At 43.1% G+C, this 12,399-nt stretch overlaps 6 non-coding genes across 6 annotated transcripts; all 6 read right to left on the bottom strand.

Moving 5' to 3' along the window:
• Window positions 1-647: 647 nt before the first annotated feature.
• TRNAK-UUU (transfer RNA lysine (anticodon UUU)) lies at window positions 648-720 on the bottom strand. Its single transcript has one exon. It is a non-coding gene; the product is annotated as a tRNA-Lys (tRNA).
• A 1,610-nt stretch (window positions 721-2,330) lies between these two features.
• Window positions 2,331-2,403, bottom strand: TRNAK-UUU (transfer RNA lysine (anticodon UUU)). The gene has a single exon. It is a non-coding gene; the product is annotated as a tRNA-Lys (tRNA).
• A 771-nt stretch (window positions 2,404-3,174) lies between these two features.
• On the bottom strand, window positions 3,175-3,247 carry TRNAK-UUU (transfer RNA lysine (anticodon UUU)). The gene has a single exon. It is a non-coding gene; the product is annotated as a tRNA-Lys (tRNA).
• A 1,609-nt stretch (window positions 3,248-4,856) lies between these two features.
• TRNAK-UUU (transfer RNA lysine (anticodon UUU)) lies at window positions 4,857-4,929 on the bottom strand. The gene has a single exon. It is a non-coding gene; the product is annotated as a tRNA-Lys (tRNA).
• A 2,450-nt stretch (window positions 4,930-7,379) lies between these two features.
• TRNAK-UUU (transfer RNA lysine (anticodon UUU)) lies at window positions 7,380-7,452 on the bottom strand. The gene has a single exon. It is a non-coding gene; the product is annotated as a tRNA-Lys (tRNA).
• Window positions 7,453-8,220: 768 nt separating this feature from the next.
• On the bottom strand, window positions 8,221-8,293 carry TRNAK-UUU (transfer RNA lysine (anticodon UUU)). The gene has a single exon. It is a non-coding gene; the product is annotated as a tRNA-Lys (tRNA).
• Between the last annotated feature and the right edge of the window lie 4,106 nt (window positions 8,294-12,399).

Genomic DNA, 12,399 nt, shown 5'->3' on the forward strand with positions numbered 1-12,399 from the left:
ACATAACTTTTTTCAGTCATTCCGTATCCAGATATAGAGATTTGCAGCATCTAGGACTTTAATGTTCACCCACTTACGGATTTGAATGTTTTGCCACATTCATGAGTGCAAACTTGCTCCCCAGTAAAGACGAACATGTGCTCCTCAATGCACACACTGGGCAATGCAGTCCACTCTAAATCGACGATTAATGACATGCTCGTTTTGTGCAATGGAGTTTCAGTCAATTGGAAAACATTTTGAAAAGTTATATTGCAACAGAAGCCCAGCCTTAAAAAAGTGGATTTCACTTCTAAATGATTACATGAGGAAGGAAAGGAAACCAGATGCAAAAAAGGTGCTGTGGCTTAGTTGGTTAAAGTGCCTGTCTAGTAAACAGGAGATCCTGAGTTCGAATCTCAGCAGCGCCTGTCTGCTTTTTTTTCGACCAATCTGTCTCCCCAATATTAAAACTTTGTACAAAGATTGCTATTTCATGCTATTTAGAAGCACAGTCAGGCTTGAAATGTTGGCAAAGCATCCAAGAACTCTGGACTCCACTACCTTAGAGTCATATTGCCCAAGGTTGCGATGCCATCAGAAATAGCACATATTAGAATGAGCAATTCATATTTCCTGCTTAATTTTTTGTAAAAGAAGCAAAGGTACGCCTGAACAGGGACTTGAACCCTGGACCCTCAGATTAAAAGTCTGATGCTCTACCGACTGAGCTATCCAGGCACAGGGATCACTGCCCATTTGAAACTTGATTTTCACTCTACAGCACCTCCATACATGGCTACCTCACTGGTCAATAAAGGAAATGAATTACTAGTGCATTACACACATTTTGACACTGGAGACATAACTTTTTTCAGTCATTCCGTATCCAGATATAGAGATTTGCAGCATGTAGGACTTTAATGGTCACCCACTTACGGATTTGAATGTTTTGCCACATTCATGAGTGCAAACTTGCTCCCCAGTAAAGACGAACATGTGCTCCTCAATGCACACACTGGGCAATGCAGTCCACTCTAAATCGACGATTACTGACATGCTCGTTTTGTGCAATGGAGTTTCAGTCAATTGGAAAACATTTTGAAAAGTTATATTGCAACAGAAGCCTAGCCTTAAAAAAAGTGGATTTCACTTCTAAATGATTACATGAGGAAGGAAAGGAGACCAGATGCAAAAAAGGTGCTGTGGCTTAGTTGGTTAAAGCGCCTGTCTAGTAAACAGGAGATCCTGAGTTTGAATCTCAGCAGCGCCTGTCTGCTTTTTTTTCGACCAATCTGTCTCCCCAATGTTAAAACTTTGTACAAAGATTGCTATTTCATGCTATTTAGAAGCACAGTCAGGCTTGAAATGTTGGCAAAGCCTCCAAGAACTCTGGACTCCACTACCTTAGAGTCATATTGCCCAGGGTTGCGATGCCATCAGAAATAGCACATATTAGAATGAGCAATTCATATTTCCTGCTTAATTTTTTGTAAAAGAAGCAAAGGTACGCCTGAACAGTGACTTGAACCCTGGACCCTCAGATTAAAAGTCTGATGCTCTACCGACTGAGCTATCCAGGCACAGGGATCACTGCCCATTTGAAACTTGATTTTCACTCTACAGTACCTCCATACATGGCTACCTCACTGGTCAATAAAGGAAATGAATTACTAGTGCATTACACACATTTTGACACTGGAGACATAACTTTTTTCAGACGTTCCGTATCCAGATATAGAGATTTGCAGCATCTAGGACTTTAATGTTCACCCACTTACGGATTTGAATGTTTTGCCACATTCATGAGTGCAAACTTGCTCCCCAGTAAAGACGAACATGTGCTCCTCAATGCACACACTGGGCAATGCAGTCCACTCTAAATCGACGATTAATGACATGCTCGTTTTGTGCAATGGAGTTTCAGTCAATTGGAAAACATTTTGAAAAGTTATATTGCAACAGAAGCCCAGCCTTAAAAAAGTGGATTTCACTTCTAAATGATTACATGAGGAAGGAAAGGAGACCAGATGCAAAAAAGGTGCTGCGGCTTAGTTGGTTAAAGCGCCTGTCTAGTAAACAGGAGATCCTGAGTTTGAATCTCAGCAGCGCCTGTCTGCTTTTTTTTCGACCAATCTGTCTCCCCAATATTAAAACTTTGTACAAAGATTGCTATTTCATGCTATTTAGAAGCACAGTCAGGCTTGAAATGTTGGCAAAGCATCCAAGAACTCTGGACTCCACTACCTTAGAGTCATATTGCCCAAGGTTGCGATGCCATCAGAAATAGCACATATTAGAATGAGCAATTCATATTTCCTGCTTAATTTTTTGTAAAAGAAGCAAAGGTACGCCTGAACAGGGACTTGAACCCTGGACCCTCAGATTAAAAGTCTGATGCTCTACCAACTGAGCTATCCAGGCACAGGGATCACTGCCCATTTGAAACTTGATTTTCACTCTACAGCACCTCCATACATGGCTACCTCACTGGTCAATAAAGGAAATGAATTACTAGTGCATTACACACATTTTGACACTGGAGACATAACTTTTTTCAGTCATTCCGTATCCAGATATAGAGATTTGCAGCATCTAGGACTTTAATGTTCACCCACTTACGGATTTGAATGTTTTGCCACATTCATGAGTGCAAACTTGCTCCCCATTAAAGACGAACATGTGCTCCTCAATGCACACACTGGGCAATGCAGTCCACTCTAAATCGACGATTAATGACATGCTCGTTTTGTGCAATGGAGTTTCAGTCAATTGGAAAACATTTTGAAAAGTTATATTGCAACAGAAGCCCAGCCTTAAAAAAAAGTGGATTTCACTTCTAAATGATTACATGAGGAAGGAAAGGAGACCAGATGCAAAAAAGGTGCTGTGGCTTAGTTGGTTAAAGCGCCTGTCTAGTAAAAAGGAGATCCTGAGTTCGAATCTCAGCAGCGCCTCTCTGCTTTTTTTTTCGACCAATCTGTCTCCCCAATATTAAAACTTTGTACAAAGATTGCTATTTCATGCTATTTAGAAGCACAGTCAGGCTTGAAATGTTGGCAAAGCACCCAAGAACTCTGGTCTCCACTACCTTAGAGTCATATTGCCCAAGGTTGTGATGCCATCAGAAATAGCAAATATTAGAATGAGCAATTCATATTTCCTGCTTAATTTATTGTAAAAGAAGCAAAGGTACGCCTGAACAGGGACTTGAACCCTGGACCCTCAGATTAAAAGTCTGATGCTCTACCGACTGAGCTATCCAGGCACAGGGATCACTGCCATTTGAAACTTGATTTTCACTCTACAGCACCTCCATACATGGCTACCTCACTGGTCAATAAAGGAAATGAATTACTAGTGCATTACACACATTTTGACACTGGAGACATAACTTTTTTCAGTCATTCCGTATCCAGATATAGAGATTTGCAGCATGTAGGACTTTAATGGTCATCCAGCCCACGCATTTGAATGTTTTGCCGCATTCATGAGTGCAAACTTGCTCACCAGTAAAGACGTACATGTGCTCCTCAATGCACACACTGGGCAATGCAGTCCACTCTAAATCGTCGATTACTGACATGCTCGTTTTGTGCAATGGAGTTTCAGTCAATTGGAAAACATTTTGAAAAGTTATATTGCAACAGAAGCCCAGCCTTAAAAAAGTGGATTTCACTTCTAAATGATTACATGAGGAAGGAAAGGAGACCAGATGCAAAAAAGGTGCTGTGGCTTAGTTGGTTAAAGCGCCTGTCTAGTAAACAGGAGATCCTGAGTTCGAATCTCACCAGCGCCTGTCTGCTTTTTTTTCGACCAATCTGTCTCCCCAATATTAAAACTTTGTACAAAGATTGCTATTTCATGCTATTTAGAAGCACAGTCAGGCTTGAAATGTTGGCAAAGCATCCAAGAACTCTGGACTCCACTACCTTAGAGTCATATTGCCCAAGGTTGCGATGCCATCAGAAATAGCACATATTAGAATGCGCAATTCATATTTCCTGCTTAATTTTTTGTAAAAGAAGCAAAGGTACGCCTGAACAGTGACTTGAACCCTGGACCCTCAGATTAAAAGTCTGATGCTCTACCGACTGAGCTATCCAGGCACAGGGATCACTGCCCATTTGAAACTTGATTTTCACTCTACAGCACCTCCATACATGGCTACCTCACTGGTCAATAAAGGAAATGAATTACTAGTGCATTACACACATTTTGACACTGGAGACATAACTTTTTTCAGTCATTCCGTATCCAGATATAGAGATTTGCAGCATGTAGGACTTTAATGGTCACCCACTTACGGATTTGAATGTTTTGCCACATTCATGAGTGCAAACTTGCTCCCCAGTAAAGACGAACATGTGCTCCTCAATGCACACACTGGGCAATGCAGTCCACTCTAAATCGACGATTAATGACATGCTCGTTTTGTGCAATGGAGTTTCAGTCAATTGGAAAACATTTTGAAAAGTTATATTGCAACAGAAGCCCAGCCTTAAAAAAGTGGATTTCACTTCTAAATGATTACATGAGGAAGGAAAGGAGACCAGATGCAAAAAAGGTGCTGCGGCTTAGTTGGTTAAAGCGCCTGTCTAGTAAACAGGAGATCCTGAGTTCGAATCTCAGCAGCGCCTGTCTGCTTTTTTTTCGACCAATCTGTCTCCCCAATATTAAAACTTTGTACAAAGATTGCTATTTCATGCTATTTAGAAGCACAGTCAGGCTTGAAATGTTGGCAAAGCATCCAAGAACTCTGGACTCCACTACCTTAGAGTCATATTGCCCAAGGTTGCGATGCCATCAGAAATAGCACATATTAGAATGAGCAATTCATATTTCCTGCTTAATTTTTTGTAAAAGAAGCAAAGGTACGCCTGAACAGGGACTTGAACCCTGGACCCTCAGATTAAAAGTCTGATGCTCTACCGACTGAGCTATCCAGGCACAGGGATTACTGCCCATTTGAAACTTGATTTTCACTCTACAGCACCTCCATACATGGCTACCTCACTGGGCAATAAAGGAAATGAATTACTAGTGCATTACACACATTTTGACACTGGAGACATAACTTTTTTCAGTCATTCCGTATCCAGATATAGAGATTTGCAGCATCTAGGACTTTAATGTTCACCCACTTACGGATCTGAATGTTTTGCCACATTCATGAGTGCAAACTTGCTCCCCAGTAAAGACGAACATGTGCTCCTCAATGCACACACTGGGCAATGCAGTCCACTCTAAATCGACGATTAATGACATGCTCGTTTTGTGCAATGGAGTTTCAGTCAATTGGAAAACATTTTGAAAAGTTATATTGCAACAGAAGCCCAGCCTTAAAAAAGTGTATTTCACTTCTAAATGATTACATGAGGAAGGAAAGGAGACCAGATGCAAAAAAGGTGCTGCGGCTTAGTTGGTTAAAGCGCCTGTCTAGTAAACAGGAGATCCTGAGTTCAAATCTCAGCAGCGCCTGTCTGCTTTTTTTTCGACCAATCTGTCTCCCCAATGTTAAAACTTTGTACAAAGATTGCTATTTCATGCTATTTAGAAGCACAGTCAGGCTTGAAATATTGGCAAAGCCTCCAAGAACTCTGGACTCCACTACCTTAGAGTCATATTGCCCAAGGTTGCGATGCCATCAGAAATAGCACATATTAGAATGAGCAATTCATATTTCCTGCTTAATTTTTTGTAAAAGAAGCAAAGGTACGCCTGAACAGTGACTTGAACCCTGGACCCTCAGATTAAAAGTCTGATGCTCTACCGACTGAGCTATCCAGGCACAGGGATCACTGCCCATTTGAAACTTGATTTTCACTCTACAGTACCTCCATACATGGCTACCTCACTGGTCAATAAAGGAAATGAATTACTAGTGCATTACACACATTTTGACACTGGAGACATAACTTTTTTCAGACATTCCGTATCCAGATATAGAGATTTGCAGCATCTAGGACTTTAATGTTCACCCACTTACGGATTTGAATGTTTTGCCACATTCATGAGTGCAAACTTGCTCCCCAGTAAAGACGAACATGTGCTCCTCAATGCACACACTGGGCAATGCAGTCCACTCTAAATCGACGATTAATGACATGCTCGTTTTGTGCAATGGAGTTTCAGTCAATTGGAAAACATTTTGAAAAGTTATATTGCAACAGAAGCCCAGCCTTAAAAAAGTGGATTTCACTTCTAAATGATTACATGAGGAAGGAAAGGAGACCAGATGCAAAAAAGGTCTGCGGCTTAGTTGGTTAAAGCGCCTGTCTAGTAAACAGGAGATCCTGAGTTCAAATTTCAGCAGCGCCTGTCTGCTTTTTTTTCGACCAATCTGTCTCCCCAATATTAAAACTTTGTACAAAGATTGCTATTTCATGCTATTTAGAAGCACAGTCAGGCTTGAAATGTTGGCAAAGCATCCAAGAACTCTGGACTCCACTACCTTAGAGTCATATTGCCCAAGGTTGCGATGCCATCAGAAATAGCACATATTAGAATGAGCAATTCATATTTCCTGCTTAATTTTTTGTAAAAGAAGCAAAGGTACGCCTGAACAGGGACTTGAACCCTGGACCCTCAGATGAAAAGTCTGATGCTCTACCGACTGAGCTATCCAGGCACAGGGATCACTGCCCATTTGAAACTTGATTTTCACTCTACAGCACCTCCATACATGGCTACCTCACTGGGCAATAAAGGAAATGAATTACTAGTGCATTACACACATTTTGACACTGGAGACATAACTTTTTTCAGTCATTCCGTATCCAGATATAGAGATTTGCAGCATCTAGGACTTTAATGTTCACCCACTTACGGATTTGAATGTTTTGCCACATTCATGAGTGCAAACTTGCTCCCCAGTAAAGACGAACATGTGCTCCTCAATGCACACACTGGGCAATGCAGTCCACTCTAAATCGACGATTAATGACATGCTCGTTTTGTGCAATGGAGTTTCAGTCAATTGGAAAACATTTTGAAAAGTTATATTGCTACAGAAGCCTAGCCTTAAAAAAAGTGGATTTCACTTCTAAATGATTACATGAGGAAGGAAAGGAGACCAGATGCAAAAAAGGTGCTGTGGCTTAGTTGGTTAAAGCGCCTGTCTAGTAAACAGGAGATCCTGAGTTTGAATCTCAGCAGCGCCTGTCTGCTTTTTTTTCGACCAATCTGTCTCCCCAATGTTAAAACTTTGTACAAAGATTGCTATTTCATGCTATTTAGAAGCACAGTCAGGCTTGAAATGTTGGCAAAGCCTCCAAGAACTCTGGACTCCACTACCTTAGAGTCATATTGCCCAAGGTTGCGATGCCATCAGAAATAGCACATATTAGAATGAGCAATTCATATTTCCTGCTTAATTTTTTGTAAAAGAAGCAAAGGTACGCCTGAACAGGGACTTGAACCCTGGACCCTCAGATTAAAAGTCTGATGCTCTACCGACTGAGCTATCCAGGCACAGGGATCACTGCCCATTTGAAACTTGATTTTCACTCTACAGCACCTCCATACATGGCTACCTCACTGGTCAATAAAGGAAATGAATTACTAGTGCATTACACACATTTTGACACTGGAGACATAACTTTTTTCAGTCATTCCGTATCCAGATATAGAGATTTGCAGCATGTAGGACTTTAATGGTCACCCACTTACGGATTTGAATGTTTTGCCACATTCATGAGTGCAAACTTGCTCCCCAGTAAAGACGAACATGTGCTCCTCAATGCACACACTGGGCAATGCAGTCCACTCTAAATCGACGATTAATGACATGCTCGTTTTGTGCAATGGAGTTTCAGTCAATTGGAAAACATTTTGAAAAGTTATATTGCAACAGAAGCCCAGCCTTAAAAAAGTGGATTTCACTTCTAAATGATTACATGAGGAAGGAAAGGAGACCAGATGCAAAAAAGGTGCTGCGGCTTAGTTGGTTAAAGCGCCTGTCTAGTAAACAGGAGATCCTGAGTTCGAATCTCAGCAGCGCCTGTCTGCTTTTTTTTCGACCAATCTGTCTCCCCAATATTAAAACTTTGTACAAAGATTGCTATTTCATGCTATTTAGAAGCACAGTCAGGCTTGAAATGTTGGCAAAGCATCCAAGAACTCTGGACTCCACTACCTTAGAGTCATATTGCCCAAGGTTGCGATGCCATCAGAAATAGCACATATTAGAATGAGCAATTCATATTTCCTGCTTAATTTTTTGTAAAAGAAGCAAAGGTACGCCTGAACAGGGACTTGAACCCTGGACCCTCAGATTAAAAGTCTGATGCTCTACCGACTGAGCTATCCAGGCACAGGGATTACTGCCCATTTGAAACTTGATTTTCACTCTACAGCACCTCCATACATGGCTACCTCACTGGGCAATAAAGGAAATGAATTACTAGTGCATTACACACATTTTGACACTGGAGACATAACTTTTTTCAGTCATTCCGTATCCAGATATAGAGATTTGCAGCATCTAGGACTTTAATGTTCACCCACTTACAGATTTGAATGTTTTGCCACATTCATGAGTGCAAACTTGCTCCCCAGTAAAGACGAACATGTGCTCCTCAATGCACACACTGGGCAATGCAGTCCACTCTAAATCGACGATTAATGACATGCTCGTTTTGTGCAATGGAGTTTCAGTCAATTGGAAAACATTTTGAAAAGTTATATTGCAACAGAAGCCCAGCCTTAAAAAAGTGGATTTCACTTCTAAATGATTACATGAGGAAGGAAAGGAGACCAGATGCAAAAAAGGTGCTGCGGCTTAGTTGGTTAAAGCGCCTGTCTAGTAAACAGGAGATCCTGAGTTCAAATCTCAGCAGCGCCTGTCTGCTTTTTTTTCGACCAATCTGTCTCCCCAATATTAAAACTTTGTACAAAGATTGCTATTTCATGCTATTTAGAAGCACAGTCAGGCTTGAAATGTTGGCAAAGCATCCAAGAACTCTGGACTCCACTACCTTAGAGTCATATTGCCCAAGGTTGCGATGCCATCAGAAATAGCACATATTAGAATGAGCAATTCATATTTCCTGCTTAATTTTTTGTAAAAGAAGCAAAGGTACGCCTGAACAGGGACTTGAACCCTGGACCCTCAGATGAAAATTCTGATGCTCTACCGACTGAGCTATCCAGGCACAGGGATCACTGCCCATTTGAAACTTGATTTTCACTCTACAGCACCTCCATACATGGCTACCTCACTGGTCAATAAAGGAAATGAATTACTAGTGCATTACACACATTTTGACACTGGAGACATAACTTTTTTCAGTCATTCCGTATCCAGATATAGAGATTTGCAGCATCTAGGACTTTAATGTTCACCCACTTACGGATTTGAATGTTTTGCCACATTCATGAGTGCAAACTTGCTCCCCAGTAAAGACGAACATGTGCTCCTCAATGCACACACTGGGCAATGCAGTCCACTCTAAATCGACGATTAATGACATGCTCGTTTTGTGCAATGGAGTTTCAGTCAATTGGAAAACATTTTGAAAAGTTATATTGCTACAGAAGCCTAGCCTTAAAAAAAGTGGATTTCACTTCTAAATGATTACATGAGGAAGGAAAGGAGACCAGATGCAAAAAAGGTGCTGTGGCTTAGTTGGTTAAAGCGCCTGTCTAGTAAACAGGAGATCCTGAGTTTGAATCTCAGCAGCGCCTGTCTGCTTTTTTTTCGACCAATCTGTCTCCCCAATGTTAAAACTTTGTACAAAGATTGCTATTTCATGCTATTTAGAAGCACAGTCAGGCTTGAAATGTTGGCAAAGCCTCCAAGAACTCTGGACTCCACTACCTTAGAGTCATATTGCCCAAGGTTGCGATGCCATCAGAAATAGCACATATTAGAATGAGCAATTCATATTTCCTGCTTAATTTTTTGTAAAAGAAGCAAAGGTACACCTGAACAGTGACTTGAACCCTGGACCCTCAGATTAAAAGTCTGATGCTCTTGAAGTGGGAGAATGGAAAACCAGACTCCCGTCCTTCACCTCTCGCGCTTGGCCTAGAGGGTCGCGGCCCAGACACCCGCCACGAGAAGAGTTTGCCCATTTACCAGATGACCAAATACCCTGGTACAGAAACATACGAATGTGTCCATCTGCCTGCCCAACAGCCCGCACTGGCCATGCCGACACCTGCGGCACGGACCAACTAGACTGAAATCTACACATCGTTAGAGATGCCATGACGACCTAGATAACGGGAAGCACCGCTGAACTATTATACACGCTGAACATTTCCACACCAATCTACACGAAGAACATACTCAGTGCTCTGACGTAGGCGACAGGCTTATTCACGGACGTGCATCTTTATTATTTTTACATAGGCTTTCAGAATGCAGAAACGCAAGACGCACCATGAGCTCATTTATAACGTTTGCTCACGCTTCTCTTGAAACCCGTTACCATCATGAGAGATATAATGGAAACACGATACTGGCCATGAAACTGTATGCCACTATAACCTAAAGCATCCATGCACTAAATGGATTACTCGTGCACCAGGCCCAAGTAGGCCTCAAGCAAGAGTTCCCGTGGACATTAACAAAGCAAAAGTCAGGTTGCTGAGCCTGCAGAAAGAACCCAGTGGAGCAACCAGCCAAGGTCGTAATGTTGCAAACCCACAGTCAAGAAACAAATCTTCAAAGGCACGATGTTGCAACCTCGCACTCCACGTACCAATGTTAAAATCATATCTGCAAATTAAACCAGACATACAGTGGAAAAACAATATTAATTGTGCAGAATTATGCCTCAAACACGGTCCCTCCCCACGTGACCAAGCCGAACCTGACGAGATGCCAAAACCCAGGAGAGAAAAGGCGTCTGGGTACCTCGCTACGAGACGCAGGCCGACACACTTGAAAGGCTCAATGGACACCTGCTACAGTGGGAACGGTCAGTCTCCCACCTATGAATAAATCCTCACATTGCCTGCACGTACCCATATTGAAACACTGTTGCAACCACAGGTGCACCGTGTGCTGGGAACAACGGTGGTCCCAGGCTGGGGAGCTCACGGATGCACCAATCAGAACATGAGGTTCTTATCTCAGACGTCAGTAACGTTAGCCAATCCTCAGGGGTCTTCATGTAACAATTCTTATGTATCTAATTGTAGGGACAACCCAGATATACCACCTGACTACATCTTAACCACTAATATCATTCTCTATATGCGTACTATACTAACCCCACCACTCGAGCAACCAATCAAGAGTGGCGATAGGTTCTTTTGGTAACTTTTTGGAATGACGCAAGTAGCGCGTCATAATGTAGTAAAAAGGGCCTGCGAGCCCCACTATTGTGTGTGTGTCAGGACGAACGCGTACGCTCCTTGACCCATCCCTGCCGTTTGCATAATAAACGGCAGAAGTTGCCTTGCTCCTTGTGTGTGCCTCATACTCTGTCTCGATCCGAGATATACACGGGAGGAGTTGGGGCCTCCCTGCCCGGAGGTCTGCGGACGGCCCGGCCGACCCCGGCAGAATCCCCCCCGACAAGTTGGAGGCACTGCTGAGATCTGTTTAAGATCGACTTTTATTTTTTATTTTTCCAGGCACTCCCGTTGCGGGGAGGCCCGACAGCGCGGCCCCCTCTGCCGTTGCCCCCTTCTGAGGACTACAGGACCATCGCGGAGCTGCGAGAGGACCGGACAGCGCAATCCGGATATTGGCCCTCGGGAGCCGGTTGAGAAGTATCCCGCCCGCGGTCGGCGAGTGTCCAGACGTGGTCCAGACGAGGGGAGGTGGCGAGCCGCTTGGAGGGGTGCACGCAGTCGAGCGGCCCTGCATCGAGGGAACTTGGTGAGCATGACACGCACAACAAGCAATGCGAAATTGTGAGGGAGGGGGCGGAAGTAAATAAGGGAGGAGGGAGGTATTGTAAAAAGGTGGGGTGAAGGTTTAATTGAGTGATGATAATGGAATGAATGGTAGTGAATTGAGTGCGAGAGAAGGCGGCTAACGTTACGCGAAAGAGGGGGGCGGGGCACGAAAACATCACGTGCAGCCGCTCGAAAGACACTGATTGGCCTAAATCGCGACTACGTGTGAGGGTGGGTGTGTGTGGTTTCCTACGATTTGACATTTATCATTCAATGAGTAGATGAGGTTCCCTATTGTTCGAGCAAGAAACTCGATAGGTAGATGAGGTTCCCTATTGTTCGAGCAAGAAACTCGATAGGTAGATGACGTTTCCCTGTGGGCGGTGGCTAGTTACGTAGTTGCCCAAAACGGAAGATAATTGGCTGGTTAAGCCCTCCTGTTGAGGGGCGTATCACACGCGAGGCGACGCAGCGTGCGCAGTCCGGTTATAGTATTGATGAGATTACCTTGTTCCAGGAGAGACAGGAAGACAGCTGTAGGGTTAGCGGGGTAGATTGCAAGTG

Source organism: Ambystoma mexicanum, unplaced genomic scaffold (genome assembly GCF_040938575.1).
Source record: "Ambystoma mexicanum isolate Mex_15411 unplaced genomic scaffold, UKY_AmexF1_1 Mex_scaf1, whole genome shotgun sequence".
Lineage (NCBI taxonomy): Eukaryota > Metazoa > Chordata > Amphibia > Caudata > Ambystomatidae > Ambystoma > Ambystoma mexicanum.